The 21,939-nt window shown below is 36.2% G+C and overlaps 1 pseudogene; it reads left to right on the plus strand.

The window, feature by feature from the left end:
- Window positions 1-144: 144 nt before the first annotated feature.
- LOC142624253 (oligopeptide transporter 7-like) lies at window positions 145-18,652 on the plus strand (annotated as a pseudogene).
- Window positions 18,653-21,939: the final 3,287 nt, after the last annotated feature.

Here is a 21,939-nt window from a genome sequence, read left to right on the forward strand (position 1 = left end):
CTGGGTTCACTATGTAAGATGAATAAGATGGCCCAGATAGCACCAGTAACATCTTCATAACAAGCTAGCCATGGTAGCGGAACACAGCTCCATAAACGGAAATTCATCACAAGCCATGGAAATAGACCCAACAATTCCACATACATGGCTAATGTAGAACATGAACCAGAAAAGAACTCGCCTGTGAAACAAGTTGCTCTAACAGTATCTACCACAAACGACGAGTCACTCCCAGTTCTCACTTTCTGAATGTAGGTCTTAGGATCCCTCTCATGTGTCCTATCTTTTCTAAACCAGTTCTTTGGGCTCCGCAAAGAGCCTTTCACAGTCTCAGCCATTTCAGCTCAAATAGCCATGGTCCCTCTTGGTAAACTTATGGTTGCAACAATCACAAACCGTGAGTTCTTCAAGGGGACTCGCTTGGAATTCACGTTGAACCCAAGTCCTTTCAATGTCAAAGAACATGTTCTTTGTTAGAGATATATTAGACATATTAGCCCAATGTAATAGGCCCAAGCCCAGTCCTGCTTGTACTAATAGTCTAGGGTTTAGTCACCTATATATACTTATGTTAAAGTTCATTGTAACACAGGTTATTGTACTACATTCTTGTACAATAAAGATGTAGCCTTAAGGGGTTCCTTCGTGGATGTAAGCCGACAAGGCTGAACCACATAATCTTCGTGTTCTCAATGCTCCTATTCTATGCTTCCACTTCCGCATCCACTCTAGCATATACAACATGGTATAACACATCGCGTTGCTAATAATAATATATTTAACATGGTATCAGAGCCAAATTTCGTTCTTGGCATTAAACAAACAGCTCTAGCACGCAAAGAAGATTCTTATGTGCACACCACCATCAGAAGTCACACATGCTTGTCTGCTGAATCTAGACTCCACGGCATCTCGCAGCCACCATGGCTCACTACTGTGTCCAAATCCTTGAGCCCAAGCAATCCGTGCCTCTCCCTATCAGATCTGTGCACATCAAGCCTTCGCCCGACGAAACCAACCAGACAGACGTTCTCCTCGGCCTCTTACATGAAAAACCCAGAAGTCCGGCAACCATTGGAAGTCGCACGTGCCGCCACTCTCTAGCAGAGTCTCCAGCTCATTCTCCCACGCGTCGCCATGATTTCCTTATGTGTACCTTATCCATCGGCCACACTCGTTGACCTATCGGCCTTGTTGTCCACTGATCTATGAAGCACAAAGCAACCGATTCTCATTCGAGCCAACACGCGATCTCACGCGCATCTTGGATTCTCGCCGTTAGACCCACGCGCCGGTGAACGCCGTCACTTGCCATCACGCGCTAAAGAACCCCTGCTGACGTCACCCTATGACGTCATCCTTACACGTTAGCAGCCACGCAAGTACGTCCACGTTAGCCCTAGCTACGTTATCAGCCACGCAGCTTGCCATGTCAACACCACGTCACTTAGCTGATCGTTGACTCAAACCGACCCGACCTGGACCATCCGGATCTGACCCATGTGCAGCTGACCATTGACTTTGACCTTTTGGGTTTGACTTTTGCGTTGACCATTGACCAAAAGTCAAAATTTCCGAAATGGCCTATCTTGCTCAGCTTTTCGCGTAGATTCCAATGTTGGACTCTGTTTCTTCATTTGAAACTCCAAAATTGGTCAATTGGCATATTATACATTGTGGTTTCTTCAAAGGCATTCTTCAAGGCATCTCCAAGGCATCTTCTCACGCTTATCCAACCTCAAGCCTTTATCGAGCTTCCACCTTGAGTTTGAGGGAGGGTGTTAGAGATATATTAGACATATTAGCCCAATGTAATAGGCCCAAGCCCAGTCTTGCTTGTACTAGTAGTCTAGGGTTTAGTCGCCTATATATACTCATGTTAGGGTTCATTGTAACACAAATTATTGTACTACACTCTTATACAATAAAGATGTAGCCTTAAGGGATTCCTCCGTGGATGTAGGCCGACAAGGCTGAACCACGTAACCTTCGTGTTCTCAATGTTCCTATTTTATACTTCCCCTTCCGCATCCACTCTAGCATATACAACATGGTATAACACATCGCGTTGCTAATAATAATATATTTAACATTCTTATTACTATCTTTGCAAACGCAGGAGCTGGGACTGTCTATGCCATTTTAATTGTTACTTCAGTCAAGGTTTTCTGTCAGAAGCACATCACGTTCTTTGTGTCCTCCCTAGTTGTCACAACAACATAGGTTAATTAGTTTTTCTTATTATTCTGTCATTTGGTAGAGCATGGTTCCAAACATGTTTAAAGTTTTATCTTTCAATATAATTTCATTAAAAAATTCTTATGACTAAAACTACATACAACCGCCATATAATAAGTTAAGAGTAGGATAATTTTAAAAATTTTGAAGACTTTTTCCTCTTTTATTAATTTACTTTGGGAACCTTTTAAGTTGAAAGTTCAATTTTCTTATGTTTGGTTATTTGAGGTTTGATGGATTTTGATTTTGGAATATTGAGTATTGGGGTTTGGATGGGCTGGGATATATAGGAGGTACCTGGTGGAACCAGCGGCAATGTGGTGGCCAGCGAATTTGGTTCAAGTTTCACTGTTCGGGTAATTTCACTAATTTTGATAGTAAATGTGCATATTATTATTAAACTAGTATGTAACTCTAGTCTACGCACGGAAATTGTGAATTGTAGTGGTGTTATTGATGTTAACTTGGGTCATTAAACATATAGGAGATTAATTCGATTAGGAAATTTGGAGGAACTAAAATGATTTTTTCTTGCAATTTTTATGATATTGGTTATGCCAATTTTCTTATTACACTATTATTACGTATATAATTTTGAAAATTATTATTGGATACTACATATACAATATCAATTCACAATCACTATCCGTGAAATTTTATTAAATACAACACAAAATAAAAGAATAAATTGGTTTAATAATATCTTCTAAACTGAATGGGGATAGGTGGATGGGATTGTTCAACTTAATTACAGTTTATTTTGTCCAAGATCTTTGTATCTGAATAACAATAATATATATATAAAAAAATATGCTTATTAGCTCAGAGAAAAAACAACAGTAAAAATCTTAAAAATTTAATTTGTATAAAAAGCTAATAAAAGAAAAACCCAATTTTGATTCTAATTGAATTTTATTTAAGCTTTGGTTTTATGTGTGTGTGTGTGTGTGTGTGTGTTACCTAGTTAGTAATGGACTGTATATAGTCATAGTATATTACATAAATAATTTATAATTTTGAGTTATTTTTAGTTATCCAAAAAAATTGCTCATAAATATAAAATCATTCAAATGCTCTTTTCCTCTAATTTTATATATAGATTTAGATATATTATTAGGTTTTTTATGATTTATTTATATTGAATTCCTCATTTTATATATTGAATTAACTTATTTGGCAAAAAAAATTAAAAAATTAAGATTAGATGGGACATGTGGCATAAAATTAAAATTTAATTGAAATCTAATTTTTACATTGCATTAACTCACTTGGCACAAAAAAATTTAAAATTTAGATTAGATGGGATGCGTGGCGCAAAGTTGGACTCTAATTGAAATTCAATTAGAAATCTAATTAAATTTTCTCTCAGCTTTGGCTTTTAATGTATATATAGATTACTAATTCTCCCAAAACCTTAAGCTAAAAAATTTTAAGCTATTGAGATATAGTAAATTTAATCATTAATACTCCCCCTCAAGTGATGGCCAAAATGAGAAATGATATGTCCACAAGATTTTCACAAGATTTTCAAACAAATCTTAAGTGGCAGGTTGTTACTAATTGTTATTATTAAGACAACAAAGTAATCTTAGTGTTAGGTTCAAATTTGAACCAATAACAACTAACCACTTATGATTTGTTGTGAAAATGTTGTAAAAATTTTGTCGACGTAGCATTTCTCGGCCGAAATTACTTTTTAATAGATGAGACCCAACATGTGGGAATTCAAATGAGAGGTAGAGTAGAGAAGACAATGATCGAACTCAAGACCTCCTGCTCTGATACCATATTAAATTATCAAATCTCCCAAAAACTTAAACTAAAAAAGGTTAAGCTATTGAAATATAGTAAATTTAATCATTTAACCACATAATTCTAACAATTATATCTTCTTCTTCTTTTTATTTATTTATTTATTTTAGTTTGGGCGTGTATAAATGTGTGCCAATTTTGTAGTGGTATATTAACATCTATTTTCCAATGAAATCATGCGTTGAAACATCTTAAAATTGAAGATGACTAACATGAAAGAAATGAAGGTTTTTTTAACTTTCTTTCCAACCACCCCCCTAATAAAACGTTTTAACAGAAATAAACCAATTAAAGTAAGGTATCCAAAACACACAAATCAAATATATTTGAGCTATATATATATTCAAGTAATTTAAAATCCTTTGGGCACATGTTGATGGTATCCACCATCCATGCATCAAAGTGTCAAATATTTATTGTCTTTTAATTTTAATTTTAATTTTAACTTTAACTGGGTTGGCCAAATATTTATCTAGATAATTAAAGTTTCATTAAACCTTGTTTGAGATTTAAACATGTTACTCTTTTATTGGACAATTTTCGTTTACTCATCTAAGAATTAATATAAATTTGAGCACTTACATTGACCAAATGTTTAGCCAGAAAAATAAAAAACTCACAAAATCACCCTTGCATCAGCCTCAATAAACCCTCCACCAAACTAATTTATGTACAATAGTCTCAAATTCTCAATACAAATACTAACTACTAAGCCAATGTTCATCTATCAAAATTTGTAAATTAATTTCTCTCTCCCTTTGCCACTCTCTTTTTCTTCGATTCTTGCATAGCTTTCTCCTAAAAAATTACTAGACAGAGAAAAAATTAATAATTAAATAGAATAACGATAGAGTATTGAGGTCAAGGTTGTCAAAATTAGGATCCTACGTAGGATCGTGGGAGGTAGGTGGGATCGTGGATTGTAGAATCGGATTGTGGATTGTAAGATCTACATTATTTGAAAAAAAAAAACCAAAAATACACATTGGTATATTAAATAATCACACAAATTATACATTCATTGATATAATTACCATACATTACTACATCTATTTGTAAGCATCATTTAAAGAGGCCAAAAATCTCAAAACGTGACATTCTATTGGGATATTTTTTATTTGGGTCCAACTGACAGTCTCTCTACATTAGAGTGGAAAAACTTGGTCTATTGGGATTTTATTTTTCATTTGGGTCCAATTGAGTCTTCTATCAAGTTAAAAAAGATTACAAGAAACTAAGGTTGTTTAGGATCGTCAGAATTGTAAGATCCTACTGATCCTGAACAATTGCAAAGATCCTTGAAAGATTCGGATTGTTTTTGAAAGTTCACTTGGTGTGTAAAACACTAGTGAATGTTTAGACCCCTAATTTCAAAATAACCAGCACAAGCATATACTCAAACAATATATGTGCGAAATGATAAGTACAAGCTATACCCAAACAAACAAACTACTCTAAGCCATAATTAATACACAACACAGCAGTAATTAAAGGCAAAGAGCAAGAGTTAGAGAGACGTAAATACAATATAACACTGGCACATGTTATCGAAGAAGAAACTAAAGAACTCAGCGAAAAACCTCTCTGCCGCCCTCCAAGTTGTAAAATGATCCAATAGAAAATCAGTTGGGATACATGAATAGCAATAGACCCTCCAAGCCTAATCTACCTGAACCTAAGTCCTCCAAGCTTCTTGTTCCAACAAGGTTAAGCCTAAGCGTGTCTTCTCTAGCTTTCCAAATCCCCCAACCGAATGAATTGGTCCTTTCTGAACTGCTTTCCAAGCACCAAATAACCTTCTTACTGATATGGGTATAGTGAGACAAGGATTTGGCTAAAGATCCTCTCAAGGGTATGTCAATGGAAAGGGTGAGAATAAAGGAATTTGAGAATCAAAGGTATAAGATTGTGGATGAATCAATCTTATTGTTCTCTAGGGTTTATCTCTCAAAGTTCTCTTTAGAAGCTCTCTACATTTCGTGGGTATAAGGGTATTTATAGTAGGATATGTGAAGGAATGTGAAAAGTCATTTTTCTGCAAAACAGGGGGCTTTGGCGGCTCACTCGCGACTAGGACAAGTCGCGAGTTCCAGTCACCAAATAATTGACTGGCCAGATTATACTTTTTGTCATGTAGTGCTCCAACTGTCATAACCCTTCAACTTCCTACATGCTTCATACGTGTGACAGTTCTGGCAAGTCATTAGTCACGAGTTAAATTCTTCACACTCTCACACACAACCCTTACATGATTCCCACCTAAATACAGGGTATCTAATTGCTGAATTACAAGCAAATTTGGCATGGAATAAAACCAATACATGGTTGAATAAATTCAACCTTACAATTTCTTCCTTTGGCTATTCCGTGACAAAACCCTAAAACAGACTCTAGACTTAAAATGTGAGTTGGGGATAGTTGCCAAAACTCACTCACACCTAACTCTAGATTTGAGAAGCTCTTGAACCATACAAACAAGTTTTCCTAAAAACAATATCACAAAAAGTTCATGAAATATGAACATAGACTAGAAGTAGCATCACAATGTAAAGGCTTGTTGTAGGTTGCTTTCTTGATCTTCATTACATTGCATTGCTCTCCCTTTGATCTAGCTCTTTCTCCTCCTATCATTGCTCTCCCCTTATCATGAACCATTTCCCCCTTTTTGTCATGGAATAGCTAGTGATCTTCTTCTTCTAGCTTCCTTTGGATTTGATCCAATTGAGTTTGGAAAGAGATGAACTTTGTGTCAAACCAGGTGTGTTGAGAGTTCATGATAGATGTGAGGTCGGACAACTTGGTGTTGATGTCTTGCATGGATGCCATTATGTTGTCTAACTTCTCATCATAGGGGTGCGAGCTAGAGCTTGAACTACCATGAGGAGCATTACTCTCTTATTTGACATTCTTTCGGCTGTGGCCTATGATAGCATTGAGTGTGTGAATGTTAATTGGGCTTTGCATAGGATGAGGGTACTCATCTTCCAATGTGTGTATTCCTTTGAGCTTCAATATCTTCAAAATGAGGCAACAAAAAGGAAGGCAGTTCCTTGAGGCCGTCCTCGCAGCAGTCTTGATCAAAATATGGAAGATATGTGAACATATATCAATTTCTTCATCAGTGATCGAGTTATGAAGAAATAAAGCCCGTCCAAGATTTATGTACTCAGTGCTTGAGATAGGCTAGAGATTATGAAACATTATAGTAGTGAGCAGCCTCAATTCAGGAGATAAAGATGACACACCGGTTGCTTTCCCATTTTAGGATATCTCCAAGTTCTCTCCTAGAGCGTCCCCAAGCATGTCAAGATCTGGTTCCAACTCATCATACACAGATTGTTTGACAAACACTGGTCGGTTGATGTTCAGAATGATAGCAAGAAAGGAACGTGTGACAGTGAAGTCCTTTCCTCTTACCCAACATCTTAGCTCATCCCTATCGAAGATGTCATTTGCATAAAATTCCTTCACCAGCTCTTTATAAGGATCTTCAAGATTGGACAGAAGGTAGTTCCAATCTTTAGAGGCGAACCATTTTGGAATGTTCGTATCGAGAAGAGACGCTTGCTCAACAACCCTTTCAATCAATATTGGGGCACCCTTGAAGTGATTCAGATATACTTGATATACGACATACGATCTGAAATGAGTGTTGTCATAAACTCCAGTCAAAGATCGAGTCTTCTTTGACTTAGGGGAGAAGCTACTGAGATCAATTACCTGTTCTTTTACCTTGCTACTACCTCCTTTAATAGCTGACTTTTTAAAGGGAGACATCTTCAAGCAAAGATCATGTAATAACAAAGAGCAAGATGAAAAATAAATGACAACAAACTTGATTAGCAACAAGTTAGTACCAAAAAATAAATTTTGAATTAAAACCCTAAAAATTGGAATTTAAAGAGTAATTCAAAAAAAAAAAATGACATGTGAATGTGCTAATCATCAAATCATGAAACAATCATGGCATTAAACACTCAACATGTCAAAGGGTGTGTGTGTGTGCATCAAATGCAAAAGTGTGCATCTAGGGCATGAAAACATGCAAGGGGCAATGTGTGAAAACGCATAATCATTTGATGTTTCGAAATCAAAGAAACATGATTATCCCCACAATCTTTGTACTCAATGGAGTCCAAAGATACACACAAAAACATCTAAGAGACATTTTATCATGAACATAGTATGCACATCACAACATAAATCATAGTACAATGCATGAATATGAAGAACAAACATGTAAAACAAGCATTATACCAACAATCTCAACAAAACCTATTTATCAAACTCAAAAAAAAAATCAAAAACCCATATTCATCAATCACATCTCAACATCTCAATATAAACAACAAATCCAAGAAAACTAGGGCTATAAACTTGAAATAGAGTGAAAATAAGAGAAAACTCATACCTTTTTTTGAAGATTGAGTGAAGATCGAAGAAGAAAATAGAGGTTTTGTGAGTGAAAATGGCGGTTTTGGGAGAGGGAGAGGCGGAGAAGACAAAGAGGCTTGCACGTGATGCGAGGGAAACTGAAAAGTTTTTGAAAACTGTTTGAAATTGAACCCTATTTGTGCAAAAACACATGTTTTTCGCGACTCATATGACACGTGACTGAGTCGCCAAAATCCCTTATGCAAGATTTTGAAAATTTTCTCTAAGTCTTTTTCGCAACTAGGACTTCCACTCGCCAGGGAGTCGCGAACCTCTCTGAGTAACCTCGCGACTAGACTTCCACTCGCAAAGTAGTCACAAGAATGAGTTGCGAAAATGACAAAAACCTAGAATTTTTGAAACTTTTCTAATTGTTTTTTGCAACTGGAAGTCTCACTCGCCAGGGAGTAGTGAAACCTTCTAAGTAAGCTCGCGACTGGCATGACTCGTGGGTGAGTTGCCAAAAAGCAGAGTTGAAAATTTTGGGATTTTTTGAAAATTTTCAAAACAAAAACACTTTCCAAAAACAACTAAAATACTTCAAATAATATTGTATTTGATCAACATATGATTGAATATGTGCAACATATTTAAACAAGTACAATCACACAAATGAATAAGGCATTCATTGAACATAGACATGTTGGATGTGTGTGAGTATCAAATGTGAGATAGTCCTTAGTCCAACATAAAACTTCAATGATCAATTTAACCAATTGGCACTAAGTAAAGTGACAAATTTCAATTATAGAAATGAGCATATATGACCTCCCACAAAAAACTTGATTACATAACTTTGAAACTTTTCATTTTGGCTTCTTTCAACTCATAATTTTTGATCATTTAAGAATAATACATCTCTTTTTGAGGTCAATGCCTGAAATTTATGATATTTCAATTTTGAGAGTAAGTTTTTGGCTTTTTGGGCACCATACATTATCAAAACAAGTCACTTTCCATTTTTCCTAGTCAAATACTAGTATGTACGATGGCTTTTGAAGCTCATTATCTCTTTTCGAGATTTGACATTGGTTAAACTATAAAGCAAAAACATAAAAGAGTCGGAAGATATATAGGCACAAGTCTATGCATGTCTCAAGATCAATAAAACTATTGGCTAATCATTCATGACAAGTTTGAAGATCTATTTACAACAATCACATTGATATCAAAATTTCTCCCACAATGATATAAGTGCATAGAGAACAAGCTAAACTCGTAAATGCACAAAGCCATTTGTACGGAGGTATAAGGCTAAACATGTGTGACAAAACACAATAATGTTGATCAAACTTTTTGGATTTTCTACTACTTTTATGTGTTTTTGGATTTTTGACACAAAGCAAGTAAAGATTGATAAAAAAGAAACAAACATTCAAAGCTTTTTAAACAACAAAAACAGTAAAAACATGAAAACATGTTACCATTAAAGTAATGCGTGCTTTACTCAAGTGAGACCAAATCAAGATAGATATGTAAAACACACAACACACATGAGATTCAAGGAATGGAACCGAGACCGATGGTCTTACGGAGCAATTCGAACTGTGGACCATCGAGAGGTTTGGTGAAGATGTCAGTCTTTTGGTTGTCCGTGTGGATGAATTCAAGATATACGATTTTATCTTCCACCAAATCACGGATGAAGTGATAGCAAATCTCTATGTGCTTGGACTTTGAATGCTGAACAGGATTCTCGAAAATATTTATGGCACTAGTGTTGTCACAAAACACACTCATCGTTTCTTGAGGAATCCCATAGTCATGAAGAAATTTCTTCATCCAAAGAAGTTGTTTACAACAACTTCCAATAGCTATATACTCGGCTTCAGCTGTAGATAGAGATACCGAGTTCTGTTTCTTACTCATCCATGACACAAGATTGTTTCCAAGATAGAAACAACCGCCTGAAGTGTTCTTTCGGTTATCAACACTTCCTGCCCAATCTGCATCTGGGTAACTGCCTAGACAGTCATTAGAGTCTTTTAAGTACCACAGACCATACTCGGGAGTGCCATTAATATAGCATATGATTCTCTTCACAGCTGTCAAGTGAGACTCCTTCAGGGCTGGTTAATAGCGAGCACAAATTCCCACACTAAATGCAATGTCCGGCCTGCTTGCCGTGAGATATATGAGACTTCCAATGATGCTCCTATACAAAGTTGGACTCACTTCTACCCTGGAAGAATCAAGACTAAGCTTGGTAGATGAACTCATGAGAGTAGAGGCATGCTTTTTGGAATCTAGTCCAAACTTCTTGACAAGATTTCCAGCATATTTTTCTTGAGAAATGAATATACCATCCTTCCTTTGTTTAACTTGAAGACCCAAGAAAAATGTAAGTTCCCTACCATATTCATTTCAAATTCTTTCTTCATTTTTTCAGAAAACTCTATAGCAATGGTATCTATGGTGGCTCCAAATACTATGTCATCAATATACACTTAAGCTACAAGAAAATAGTTCTCATCCTTCTTTATAAATAAAGTTCAGTAGACATACCCTCTCTTAAATCCTCTATCCAAAAGATAATTTGTGAGCCGATCATACCATGCTCTAGGTGCTTGTTTCAAACCATAGAGTGTCTTCTTCAATCTCAAGACATGATCCGGGAAGTGAGGATCTTGGAAGCCTTTGGGTTGTTTAACAAAGACTTCTTCATTAAGGTACCCATTGAGAAAGGCACATTTCACATCCATTTGGTAGAGTTTGAAATCCATAGTACATGGGATTGACAAAAGGATGCGAATAGACTCAAGTCTAGCTACTGGAGCAAAGGATTCATCAAAGTCTACTCCTTTTACTTGAGTGTAGCCTTAAGCCACCAACTGAGACTTATTCCTTATTATCTCATCGTCCTTATCGGTCTTATTTTTGAAAATCCATTTGGTACCAATGATATGAGCATCTTTGGGCCTTGAAACAAGTTCTCATACATCATTCCTCACAAATTGATTTAGCTCTTCATGCATTGAATCCACCCAATTCTCATCTTGAAGGGCTTCTTCTACCCTTTTTGGCTTAAATTGAGCAAGTAGCAATGAAAAGTTACATGGTTTGCAATAAGTGTGCTTCCCTTCCTAAGACGAAGACCTTTATCTAAAGACCTGATAATGTTACTTTCTGGATGATTTTTAACCACTCTTGAAGATGGCTTCTTTGAGGTGGACACTTCATCATTTCGGGAGATAGGAGGATGAACTTTTGGAGGGGTGAGAGGACTTAAGGATCTAGACATTAATCTTGTCTCCATTATAGAATTCATGGGAGTAGATTCTTTTTCTGGTGAATGTTCTTCCATTTCAACATCTTGCGCTTCAACCTCAACGGTGGTTTCTTTGAAGCTTGGTCCTTCTCCACCATCATTAATAGCTACTTTTGTTATGGCATCATCAATCACCACATTAATAGACTCTATCACCGTCTTTGTTCTCTTGTTAAAGACTTTATATACCTGGCTAGTGGTTGAGTATCCAAGAAAGATACCTTCATCACTTTTTGCATCAATTTTTTCAAAGTTCTCCTGATCATTTAGAATGTAACACTTACTCCCAAAGACTTGGAAGTATTTCACCTTTGGCTTCTTCCCATTCCAAATTTCATATGCAGTCTTCTTTGTTCCCGCTCGGAAGAATATTCTATTGCCAATGTGACACGAGGTGTTCACGGCTTCTCCCTAAAATTTTTGAGGAATTTGCTTGTTTTGTAACATAACTCGTCATTTCTTGAATCACCCAGTTCTTCCTTTTCACCGCCCCATTTTGTTAAGGAGTTTTTGGAGTTGAAAATTCTTTCTTGATCCCATTCTTCTTGCAAGAAGACTCAAATCTAGCATTCTCAAACTCCTTGCCACGGTCACTTCTTATCTTGACAATTGGTAACCTTTCTTGTTTTGAAGCCTCTTGCAAAGATTCTCCATCTTCTCACATGCTTCTGATTTTTCTCTAAGAAATTCCACCCAAGTGTATCTTGAAAAATCATCGACAATGACCATAATATACCGTTTTCCTCCTAGGCTTTCGGTTCTTGTGGGCCCCATTAAATCAACATGGAGAAGCTCTAAGCAACGTGATGTAGAGATCACATTCACCTTTTGATGATTCGACTTTGTTTGTTTCCCCATTTGACAAGCGCCACAAATGGTCTTCTCCACCTTTCCAAATTTTGGGAGCCCCACAACGGCTTCAAGTTTGGACGCTTTCGCCACTTGTTTGAAGTTTGCATGACCAAATCTTTGATGCCAAAGTTCCAACACGTCGACTTGGGCACTCCTACAAGAGATATTTAGTGTAGGAACTATTCCATAGCAATTGTCGGTAGTACTATATCCCTCCAAGATTTGAATTCCTACTTCATTGATGATCATACACCCCTTTTTTGAGAATTGAACAAGAAAGTCCTCATCACATATTTTAGTGATGCTCAAGAGATTTTCCTTAAGCCCTTTGATATATAGAACATTTTTCAATAGAGGTAGCCTTGGTATCTCAATAGTCCCTTTGCCAAGAACTTGAGCATGGCTTCCATCCCCAAATGTCACATTGTCACCAACCTTCTCTTTGAGAGAATTAAACAGTGATTTATCTCCTATCATATGTCAAGAACATCCACTATCAAGATACCATAAACAAGAGTTGAATACCTTCAAAAAGGTGTGCACAAACAAGCAAGCATGGGATAAACACTCTTGACCTTTAAAAAGAAAATCATCTTCATTTTCTATTCTTTTACTAGATTGAATTCTTTTTTTAAGGTGATCAACCTTGTCACACAATATTCTATTTCTTCTTTTATACTTCTCAATCAATGAATTTGACTCACATAGACTATTGTGTAAGACATGGTTCTTGTGTTCAAGGTACTTTAGCATGTGAACAAACATTCTAGCATGTTTCTTTGTTTTTAATAACTCTAGGAGTTATCACAAACATTTGAACCACAATTAAACATAGCCTTTCCAATAGCTTTATCCATAGCTACAAGGGGTCTAGGATCACACTAAGGATATAGAAATCCGACAAAGTGTACCCGCTCTGATACCAATTGAAAGTGTACTTAGTGTGTAAAACACTAGTAAATGTTTAGACCCTCAATTTCAAAATAACTAACACAAACTTATACTTAAACAATATATGTGTGGAATGATAAGTACAAGCTATATCCAACCAAACAAACTACTCTAAGCCATAATTAAAACACAGCACAGTAGTAATTAAAGGCAAAGAGTAAGGGTTAGAGAGAAGCAAATACAAGATAACACCGGCATGTATTATCAAAGAAGAAACCAAAGAACTCGGCGAAAAACCTCTCCGCCTCCCTCCCAGCGGTAAAATGATCCACTAGAAAATCAGTTGGGATATATGAATAGCAATAGACCCTCCAAGCCTAATTTACCTGATGCACCTAAGCCCTCTAAGCTTCTTGCTCCAACAAGGTTAAGCCTAACCATGTTTTCTCTAGCTTTCTGAATCTTGCAATAAGCCTATTGCATCAACCAAATGAATTGGTCCTCTCTGAATTGTTTTCTAAGCACCACATAACATTCTCACTGATATGGGTATGGTGAGATAAGGATTTGACTAAAGATCCTTTCAAGGGTATGTCAATGGAGAGGGTGAGAGTCGAGAAATTTGAGAATCAAAGGTATAATATTGTGGATGAATCAATCTTGTTGTTCTCTAGGGTTTATCTCTCAAAGTTCTCTCTAGAAGCTCTCTACATTTTGTGGGTATAAGGGTATTTATAGTAGGGAATGTGCAAAGTTATTTTTTTGCAAAACAGGGGGCTTTGGCGACTCACTTGCGACTGGGACAAGTCGCGAGTTCCAGTCACCAAATAACAGACTGGTTAGACTGTACTTTTCATCCTGTAGTGCTCCAGTTGTCATAACCCTTCAACTTCCTGCATGCTTCACACGTGTGGCACTTTTAGCGAGTCATCAGTCGCGAGTCACTCGTGAGTTCCAATCGCGTGAATGCTCTTGATTGCACACACACGCTTGAATTCTTCACACTTTCTCACACACAACTCTTACATGATTACCACCTAAATACAAGGTATCTAATTGCTGATTTACAAGCAAATTTGGCATGGAATAAAGCTAACACATAGTTGAATAAATTCAACCTTACAGTTTTGGGCTGGTGGAATCGTAAAATCGTAAGATCGTAGTATCTAGATTAGGATTTTGACAACTATGATTGAGGTCGATGTAATTGTCTGTAAATAGTACCTTAGCTATAGTAAAAGTGTGATTTTGAGGTCAAATTTGACTAAAATTACCTTGAGACTGATGTGAATGCTCTTATAGATGAAATTGCCAAATTCGATAATAGATTTGGGATGAATAATATATAAATATAGACTGAATCCAAAAGTTTTTGAAAAATAGCCAAAATTCTACAAAAAAAAAAAAAGACTAGAGAAACAAATGTCTTTCCTTTTCTAAAAAAAAAATTTAGCGTCGATATTTTTTGCAGCAATGCTATGTCTAAACATTTTTACAAAAAATTTTAGGTAGTAAGTTATTACCAATTTTAATCTAATTTCCCTTTTAAAATTACTTTTTTAACACTAGTTGCCGTTAGTAACATTTTGTCAATTATGATTTATTGTAAAAAAGTTGTGGACATACCACTTTTCAGTTTTTTAGCTTTACAAGTTCAGATAGAATACCATTTTTGTTGTGGATTCTTTGAATAAATTTACGGACACAGCTTGTTTCAAAATTTGATGAATAGTGAAAAATAAAAATAATGTTAGTGATGAGTTCATATAAAATAAAACTGATTGTCTACGGTTCACAAGCTATAACCTCAATTTGTTCAAAACAAAAAAACAAAAACAAAAACAAAAAACACAGAGTTACCGCCTCAACGAGCTGTGAAGCAAAGTTGGGTTCCTTTACTACTGTTATTTTTGAGCTTATTAAGTTGGCTTTGAAACTAATCAAGCAATCCTGCTGCTTCAGGGCTCTGCACGAGAAAGAAAAACGTAAGAAAGGTGCAGTAACGCGAACCCAATTCTTTTTGATTGCAGTCATCTGCAGCTTTGCTTACTATATCTTCCCAGGCCATCTCTTTCAAATGTTGACTTCCCTTTCTTGGATATGCTGGACATCCCCCAAATCTGTTTTGGCCCAACAACTGGTCTTAGAGGGCTTGGACTTTTTGCTTTTGGGCTTGATTGGGCCACCATTTCTTCTTACCTTGGAAGCCCACCTGCAAGTCCATGGTTTGCCACAGCAAATGTTGCTGTAGGATATGTTTTCGTTGTGTACATTTTGACTCCCATTTGTTATTGGCTCAATGTCTTCAATGCCAAAACCTTCCCAATATTTTCTCAGGATCTCTTCAGCTCGACTGGCCAAGAGTACAATATTTCATTAATCATTTAATAATAATTTTCACCTTGACACCGACGCCTATTGCCGTGAAGGGCCTCTCTATACATCAGCACATTTTTTTCAGTGACTTATGGTGTTGGTTTCGCATCTCTTGCCGCTATAGTTGTACATGTTGCACTGTTCCATGGAAGGTACATAATGACGTGCACATTGGACGTTGAATTTTGGACATTATATTATCATGTGAATCTTCTTTTAAATCCCAACTGAGGTAGTGCGTTGAAGTTGATTATTGGCTGTTGAATGCAGAGATATATGGGAGCAAAGCAAATCAAGTTTTCAAGAGAAAACAATGGATATACACACCAAACTCATGAGGAAGTACAAGCAAGTCCCTGAGTTGTGGTTTCTGATAATTCTAATAGCAACCATGGGCTTGTCCTTATTTGCCTGTGAATATTACAAAGACCAGCTTCAATTGCCGTGGTGGGGTGTTTTACTTGCATGTGGCATCGCCTTTTTCTTCACTCTTCCAATTGGAATCATCGCTGCTATTACAAATCAGGTAGTTTCTTTTCATAGATCATTAATCTTCTGAAGTCCTCTTGGATCCAAAATTTCACCTAGATAGTTCATGAGATGACAAAAATGTTGCCATCTAATTATTTAGCTATAACAACTAACTTGAAGCACTTCAGCTTGTTCTCTCTTAATGCTTTTTTCTCTTTTTAATTTTTTTTTCAAATTATGTTATCTTATTGTGCCTTTAGCTAGGAGGACTTCATTTCTATACAACAAAACAAAGCCTTAGGTCCAAAATAATCACAATAATTTATTACATGCAAGGTATAATAATAGTCATTATCAAATTACTTTGAATCTATCTATTTACATTTCTAATTTTATAACAAAAACTTTAATGACAGACACCAGGAATAAACATCATTACTGAGTATGTAATTGGATATATGTACCCCGGATATCCAGTTGCTAATGTGCTCTTCAAGACGTATGGGTACATAAGTATGGCACAAGCTGTAACCATTTTGCAAGACTTCAAACTTGGCCGCTACATGAAAATCTCTCCTAGAACAATGTTCATGGCACAAGTCAGTTGTTTTTATATCCCTTCAAACTTGTTGCTTCCTCTATTGCATGGCATTATTATTAATAGTTTTTGACCTTTTCTTAGGTTGTGGGAACCCTTATTTCTGGGTTGGTGTACCTAAGCACAGCATGGTGGCTAATAGAAAACATCCCTAACATATGTATGGACGAAACCTCCGTGTGGAGTTGCCCAAGTAATAGAACGTTTTATGCTGCATCTGTTATATGGGGTTTGGTCAGTCCTCGAAGAATCTTTGGAAACTTAGGGACATACGAAGCAGTCAATTGGCTCTTCCTAGGTGGAGCAATTGCTCCTATTCTTGTCTGGTTGGCAACTAAGGCCTTCCCTAAACAAAAGTGGATTAGACTCATCAACATGCCAGTCTTGATAGGTGCCACAGGAAGTATGCCACCAGCTACTGCAGTCAACTACATTAGTTGGATTCTTTTGGGTTTTCTCTCTGGATTTGTTGTGTTAGGACATATGTGGTTCACTTGTTAAGAATATATGTAGTTCTTTTATGTAATTAGCTAATCCTTTGATAAAACGCACTTTACTTATATTTGGGTAAATTTAGGATGTTTTAATATTTCAAGAAACAAAGTTTCAAGATCAAGTGTTAAAGCTATGCAAGTCTGTCCAAGAACAAGTTGAAGAAGTGTCTGTCAGTAAAGCTCGACAGCTACATCTATCAAGGTTTAAGAAGCTGTTTCAGCCTCGAGACTCGACAGCTGCTCGACAGCATCTCGACAGCTCTAGCTGTCGACGTTTAAGAAAAATAGTTTTTCAAATCTGTTTTGATTCCAATCCGTGGATATGTCGTTGAGCTTTCTTTTCTCATAACCCTAGACGTATAAAATGATTATTTTAAAGGGGCCGTCAAAGTAGACACAAGTTGCACAAGCATTGAGGAAAGTCTGTACAAGCAATTTGTGACCGGAGACAAAATTTGCCCTAATTCATCTCTTTGTGAAGAAGCTGCTGTGTCTTTGCACCATAGGATTTTGTAACCAAGCATCTTCTTGTTCTTCATTGTGAGGATGAATTGAAGAATTTTGCAGCCAACATCTTTCTCAAGTTGGTGATTGAAGTCGCGTACTGGGATCCGTACAATTGGTTAGTCACGTATTGAGAGCCGTGCATTGAAAATGAGAGATTGTCACTACAGAATAAGTCCAATTGGGTATTGGGGTAAGGGTTCAACTGTAAGTTGGTATAAGGTACTGGGATTCCTTTACTTGTAACCGCTTGTTGTAATAATAGTGGATTCTCGGGAGTGGTGACCTTAAAATCATCCGGTGGGGTTTTTGCCTTAGAGGTTTTCCCCATTCGTAAACAAATCACCGTGTCAATTTATTTTTCGCTGCACTTTAGTTTATTGGTGATTTGTTTATGCTACCACGCGTTTGCATGTTAATTTGATTAATTAATAAACTTGGCTAATTAATCAATTTAATCTATCACAAGGAGTCAATACATTTTTGGCCTATCATGTTGTTTATAGGTATAAGCTAGATTGGTGGCGGCGTCACAATTATGTTCTTTCAGGGGCACTTGATGCTGGTCTTGCCTTTATGGCAGTGCTTATATACTTTTGCTTGGGTATGGAGGAAATTAGCCTCAATTGGTGGGGAAATAATCTTGACGGGTGTCCCTTGGCTACTTACCCAACTGCCAAGGGTGTTGTGGTTGATGGTTGCCCTCTTTTCTAATGAGGAGATGAAAAAAGAAACCAATTGTTGTTCACATATGTGAATAGTTGGACGTGAATATTACGAGTGACCTAATAAGTTTGGATGATTAGTGCCATTAATCATTTGAAATATTTTTATGTAGAGTAGTCACTAATGCTTAATTGCAAGATTTTTACGACATAAATTGTGTACCTTCGTACCAAGAAAAGAAAAAGAAATTGTAAATCCAAAAATGAGATAAAAACACTCGGCTTATAGGCATTATTATTTGGGTAGTGTTTGTTATGCATACTATTATACAATAAAATTGTATCTAGCTTGAATTCCTAATTTTGTTCAAAAGATAGAGGCGTAACAAAGCATGTGTAACAATTTTTACTTATTACTTATTGTGGCGGTATTCTCACATCTAATTGCCTAAATACTTTCGTAATAGTGGTGCAAATTTCGTTACATGTAATTTTGTTAAATTGAGGTTGTTGCCTTGAAAGTGAAAATGTCGCGTTAAAATTTTTTTTCCTAATGAATTACATTGTTTTAAAGCTTTCTTAAAAAAATCAGTCTAAATATATTTAAATTTATATTATTTTAAGGCGTAAATGCACTTTTAGTCCCTATATTTTGACTTTTTTTCATTTTGGTCCCTACATTTTTATTTTACCACTTTTAGTCCCTAAACCAATTAATGTGTGACATTTAAGTCCTTACCGTCACCCAACTAACAGAAAAAACTAACGTGGCTACGATACATTAAAATAATTATTAAAAAATCTATTTTGGCATTAAAAATGCCACATCTGCATCTAAATTAATTTTAATTAAATAAAAAAATTAAAAACAAAAAATTACATGAATTGAGATCTAAGAACATAAGAACTTGTTCTTCAATGTTTTTCTTAAATCAAGAAATAAACCCAGCAACAACATCAAACCCAGAATCAAAGAGCAAACCCAGATTGATATTACAGACATCAAAGCCTGCAACGACATCAAACCCAAAATCAAAGAGCAAACCTAGCAATGGCATTTTCCTTTATTTGCAATCCAAATAAAAAACATTTTGGTCATTGCTCATCCACTAGATTCAACTTACTAAAGCTCTCTCTCGTCTAAAATGAAGCTCTCTTTCATCTAAAGCTCTCTCTCTCTCTCTCTCTCTCTCTCTCTCTCTCAGATCAAAATCTCTATTTCTATCTCTCTTTTGGCTTTCTCTTTGGATCTGGGTTTAGAGAAAGAGATGGTGGGTGCTGGGTTCGACCGGGTTTGCTGGGATTTGGGATTTCTCTTCGGCTTTGATCGGTGATCATTGGTGGGGTTGACTGGGTTTGATCGGATCTAGGTTTAGAGAAAGAGATGGTAGGTGCTGGGTTTGATTGGATTTGCTGGGATCTAGCCTTTCTCTTCGGCTTTGACCGGTGATCATTGGTGGGTTTAACTGGGTTTAAAGAAAGAGATGTTGGTGGGTGCTGGGTTCGACTGGGTTTGTTGGTTAGGATTGCAGGGTTTTTTGTTGTTGTTGTTAGTCTGATCGGTGATCGTTTCTAGACATTTGGGGTTTAGGGTTTGCTGGAGATTTGGTTTTGGCGTTTGCTGGGAATTTCACATTTTGAAATTTCTTTTTGTTTTTTAAGTTATTAACTTGTTGTGGTATTCGAAATTTCTTTGATTATGGTTTGGTTGTTCTTATTAACTTGTTGTGGTATTCGACATTTGTATTCTTGTTGTTCTTATTTGATTTATATGTTATACATGCTTAGAAATATGATTTGATTTCTTTGGTTTTTCCTTTTTGTGTCTCGCTATGTTTTGAATGAAGAGTTGGATTAATATATTAGAAGCATGCTAGGTTTTGTTAAATTGTTGTTTTGTTGCTGCTTTAAAATTGTGTTTTTGAGCATGTATGCGTGCACATTCTTCAAGCATGCGTGCACATGCTTTAAGCATGTGTACGCATACTCGAGGCATGCGTATGTATACTTCATGTATGTGCACGCATACTCATGCCTAGAAATGCAGATTTAAGGTTCTTACTATTTTGTTTGTTTGATTAGTTTTACTCGCTTATTTAAGTCTTGTTGAGTCTAGTTTTCACATGTTTAGCATTAGGGTTAGTAGAATAACTTGTTTTACATGCTTGGATTGATAGATTGATAATTAGGGTTTATGCTTTGATGAACCACATGAACATTCATGAGAACTTGAACATGCATTGATGCATAGGTGCTGAGGTGTTATGGTGCAGCAAGGTAAGTGAGGTGAGGTTAGTCATGCATAATTACATGAACATGCATTTGATTTGGTTGATGAACATGGTGAACTTTCTTGATTGATGAAAACAATTATTATGCTTGATTAATTTCCTTGATTGATGATACTGATTTGTGATGTGCTTGCTACTCTTGGATATGTATTGCTAAATGAATGGTAGAGTTTTATGCTATGGATGAGTGTGAAACTATGCCATGTTTGGATGTTAGATGCATGTTAGTGTGTGTGAGTATAGAATAACCTATTAGAAGACCCTTGATGGGATTAAGATTTGGAATACAATGAGTGGAGGCCACCTACAGATCAGGTGGGGTTGGGTGCCTAACACCTTCTCATTCTCATATCTAAACTCCAGACCTAATCTAAGTGGCGACTCTATTTACACCCTCCACCATGATCCACCTTAGGCCAAGGTATACTTCCCATGGATTTGGAGAAACCCAAAACCCATCGCGGGCATTTGTGCCCACACTAAGGACCCATTTACAACCTATGGTCTTAGAACTCGGTGGAAGATCTACTAATTTTCAAGTTCTATTAGAAATTAGAGATTCCATTTTATCATTTACAACCTCTTTCCAAAAATATAGCATCAAGTAGTGTTAAAGCTTCTTTTAAATTTTGGGGATTTTTCCTCAATGTTAAAAACATAATAATCATGATCAAAATCCTTTTCAACTCTAGCTCTTTTACTTCCTCTAGGTTCCTTTTCAAATTTGTCTTGATTTGTAAATAAGAAGTAGAAGAACTACGTTATGACAAAATATTTTCTTCACCCCCACTATTTTTCAATTTAAAACGATTTTTTTTTCATGAAAAATTGCATCACCATATTCAAAAAAAAAATTTGTTTTCAAGATCAAAAAATCTATAAGCTGTACTATTAATTGCATAACCAAGAAAATCATGTGTAGTAACTCTTATACCTAACTTAGGTATTTTAGGGTCAGTAAGTCTTACATAAGCAAGACAACTCCATACTCTCAAATATCTCAAATTTGGCTTATGTCCTTTCTACATCTCAGAAGGTATGGTAT

Source organism: Castanea sativa, chromosome 1 (genome assembly GCF_040712315.1).
Source record: "Castanea sativa cultivar Marrone di Chiusa Pesio chromosome 1, ASM4071231v1".
NCBI classification, from domain to species: domain Eukaryota; kingdom Viridiplantae; phylum Streptophyta; class Magnoliopsida; order Fagales; family Fagaceae; genus Castanea; species Castanea sativa.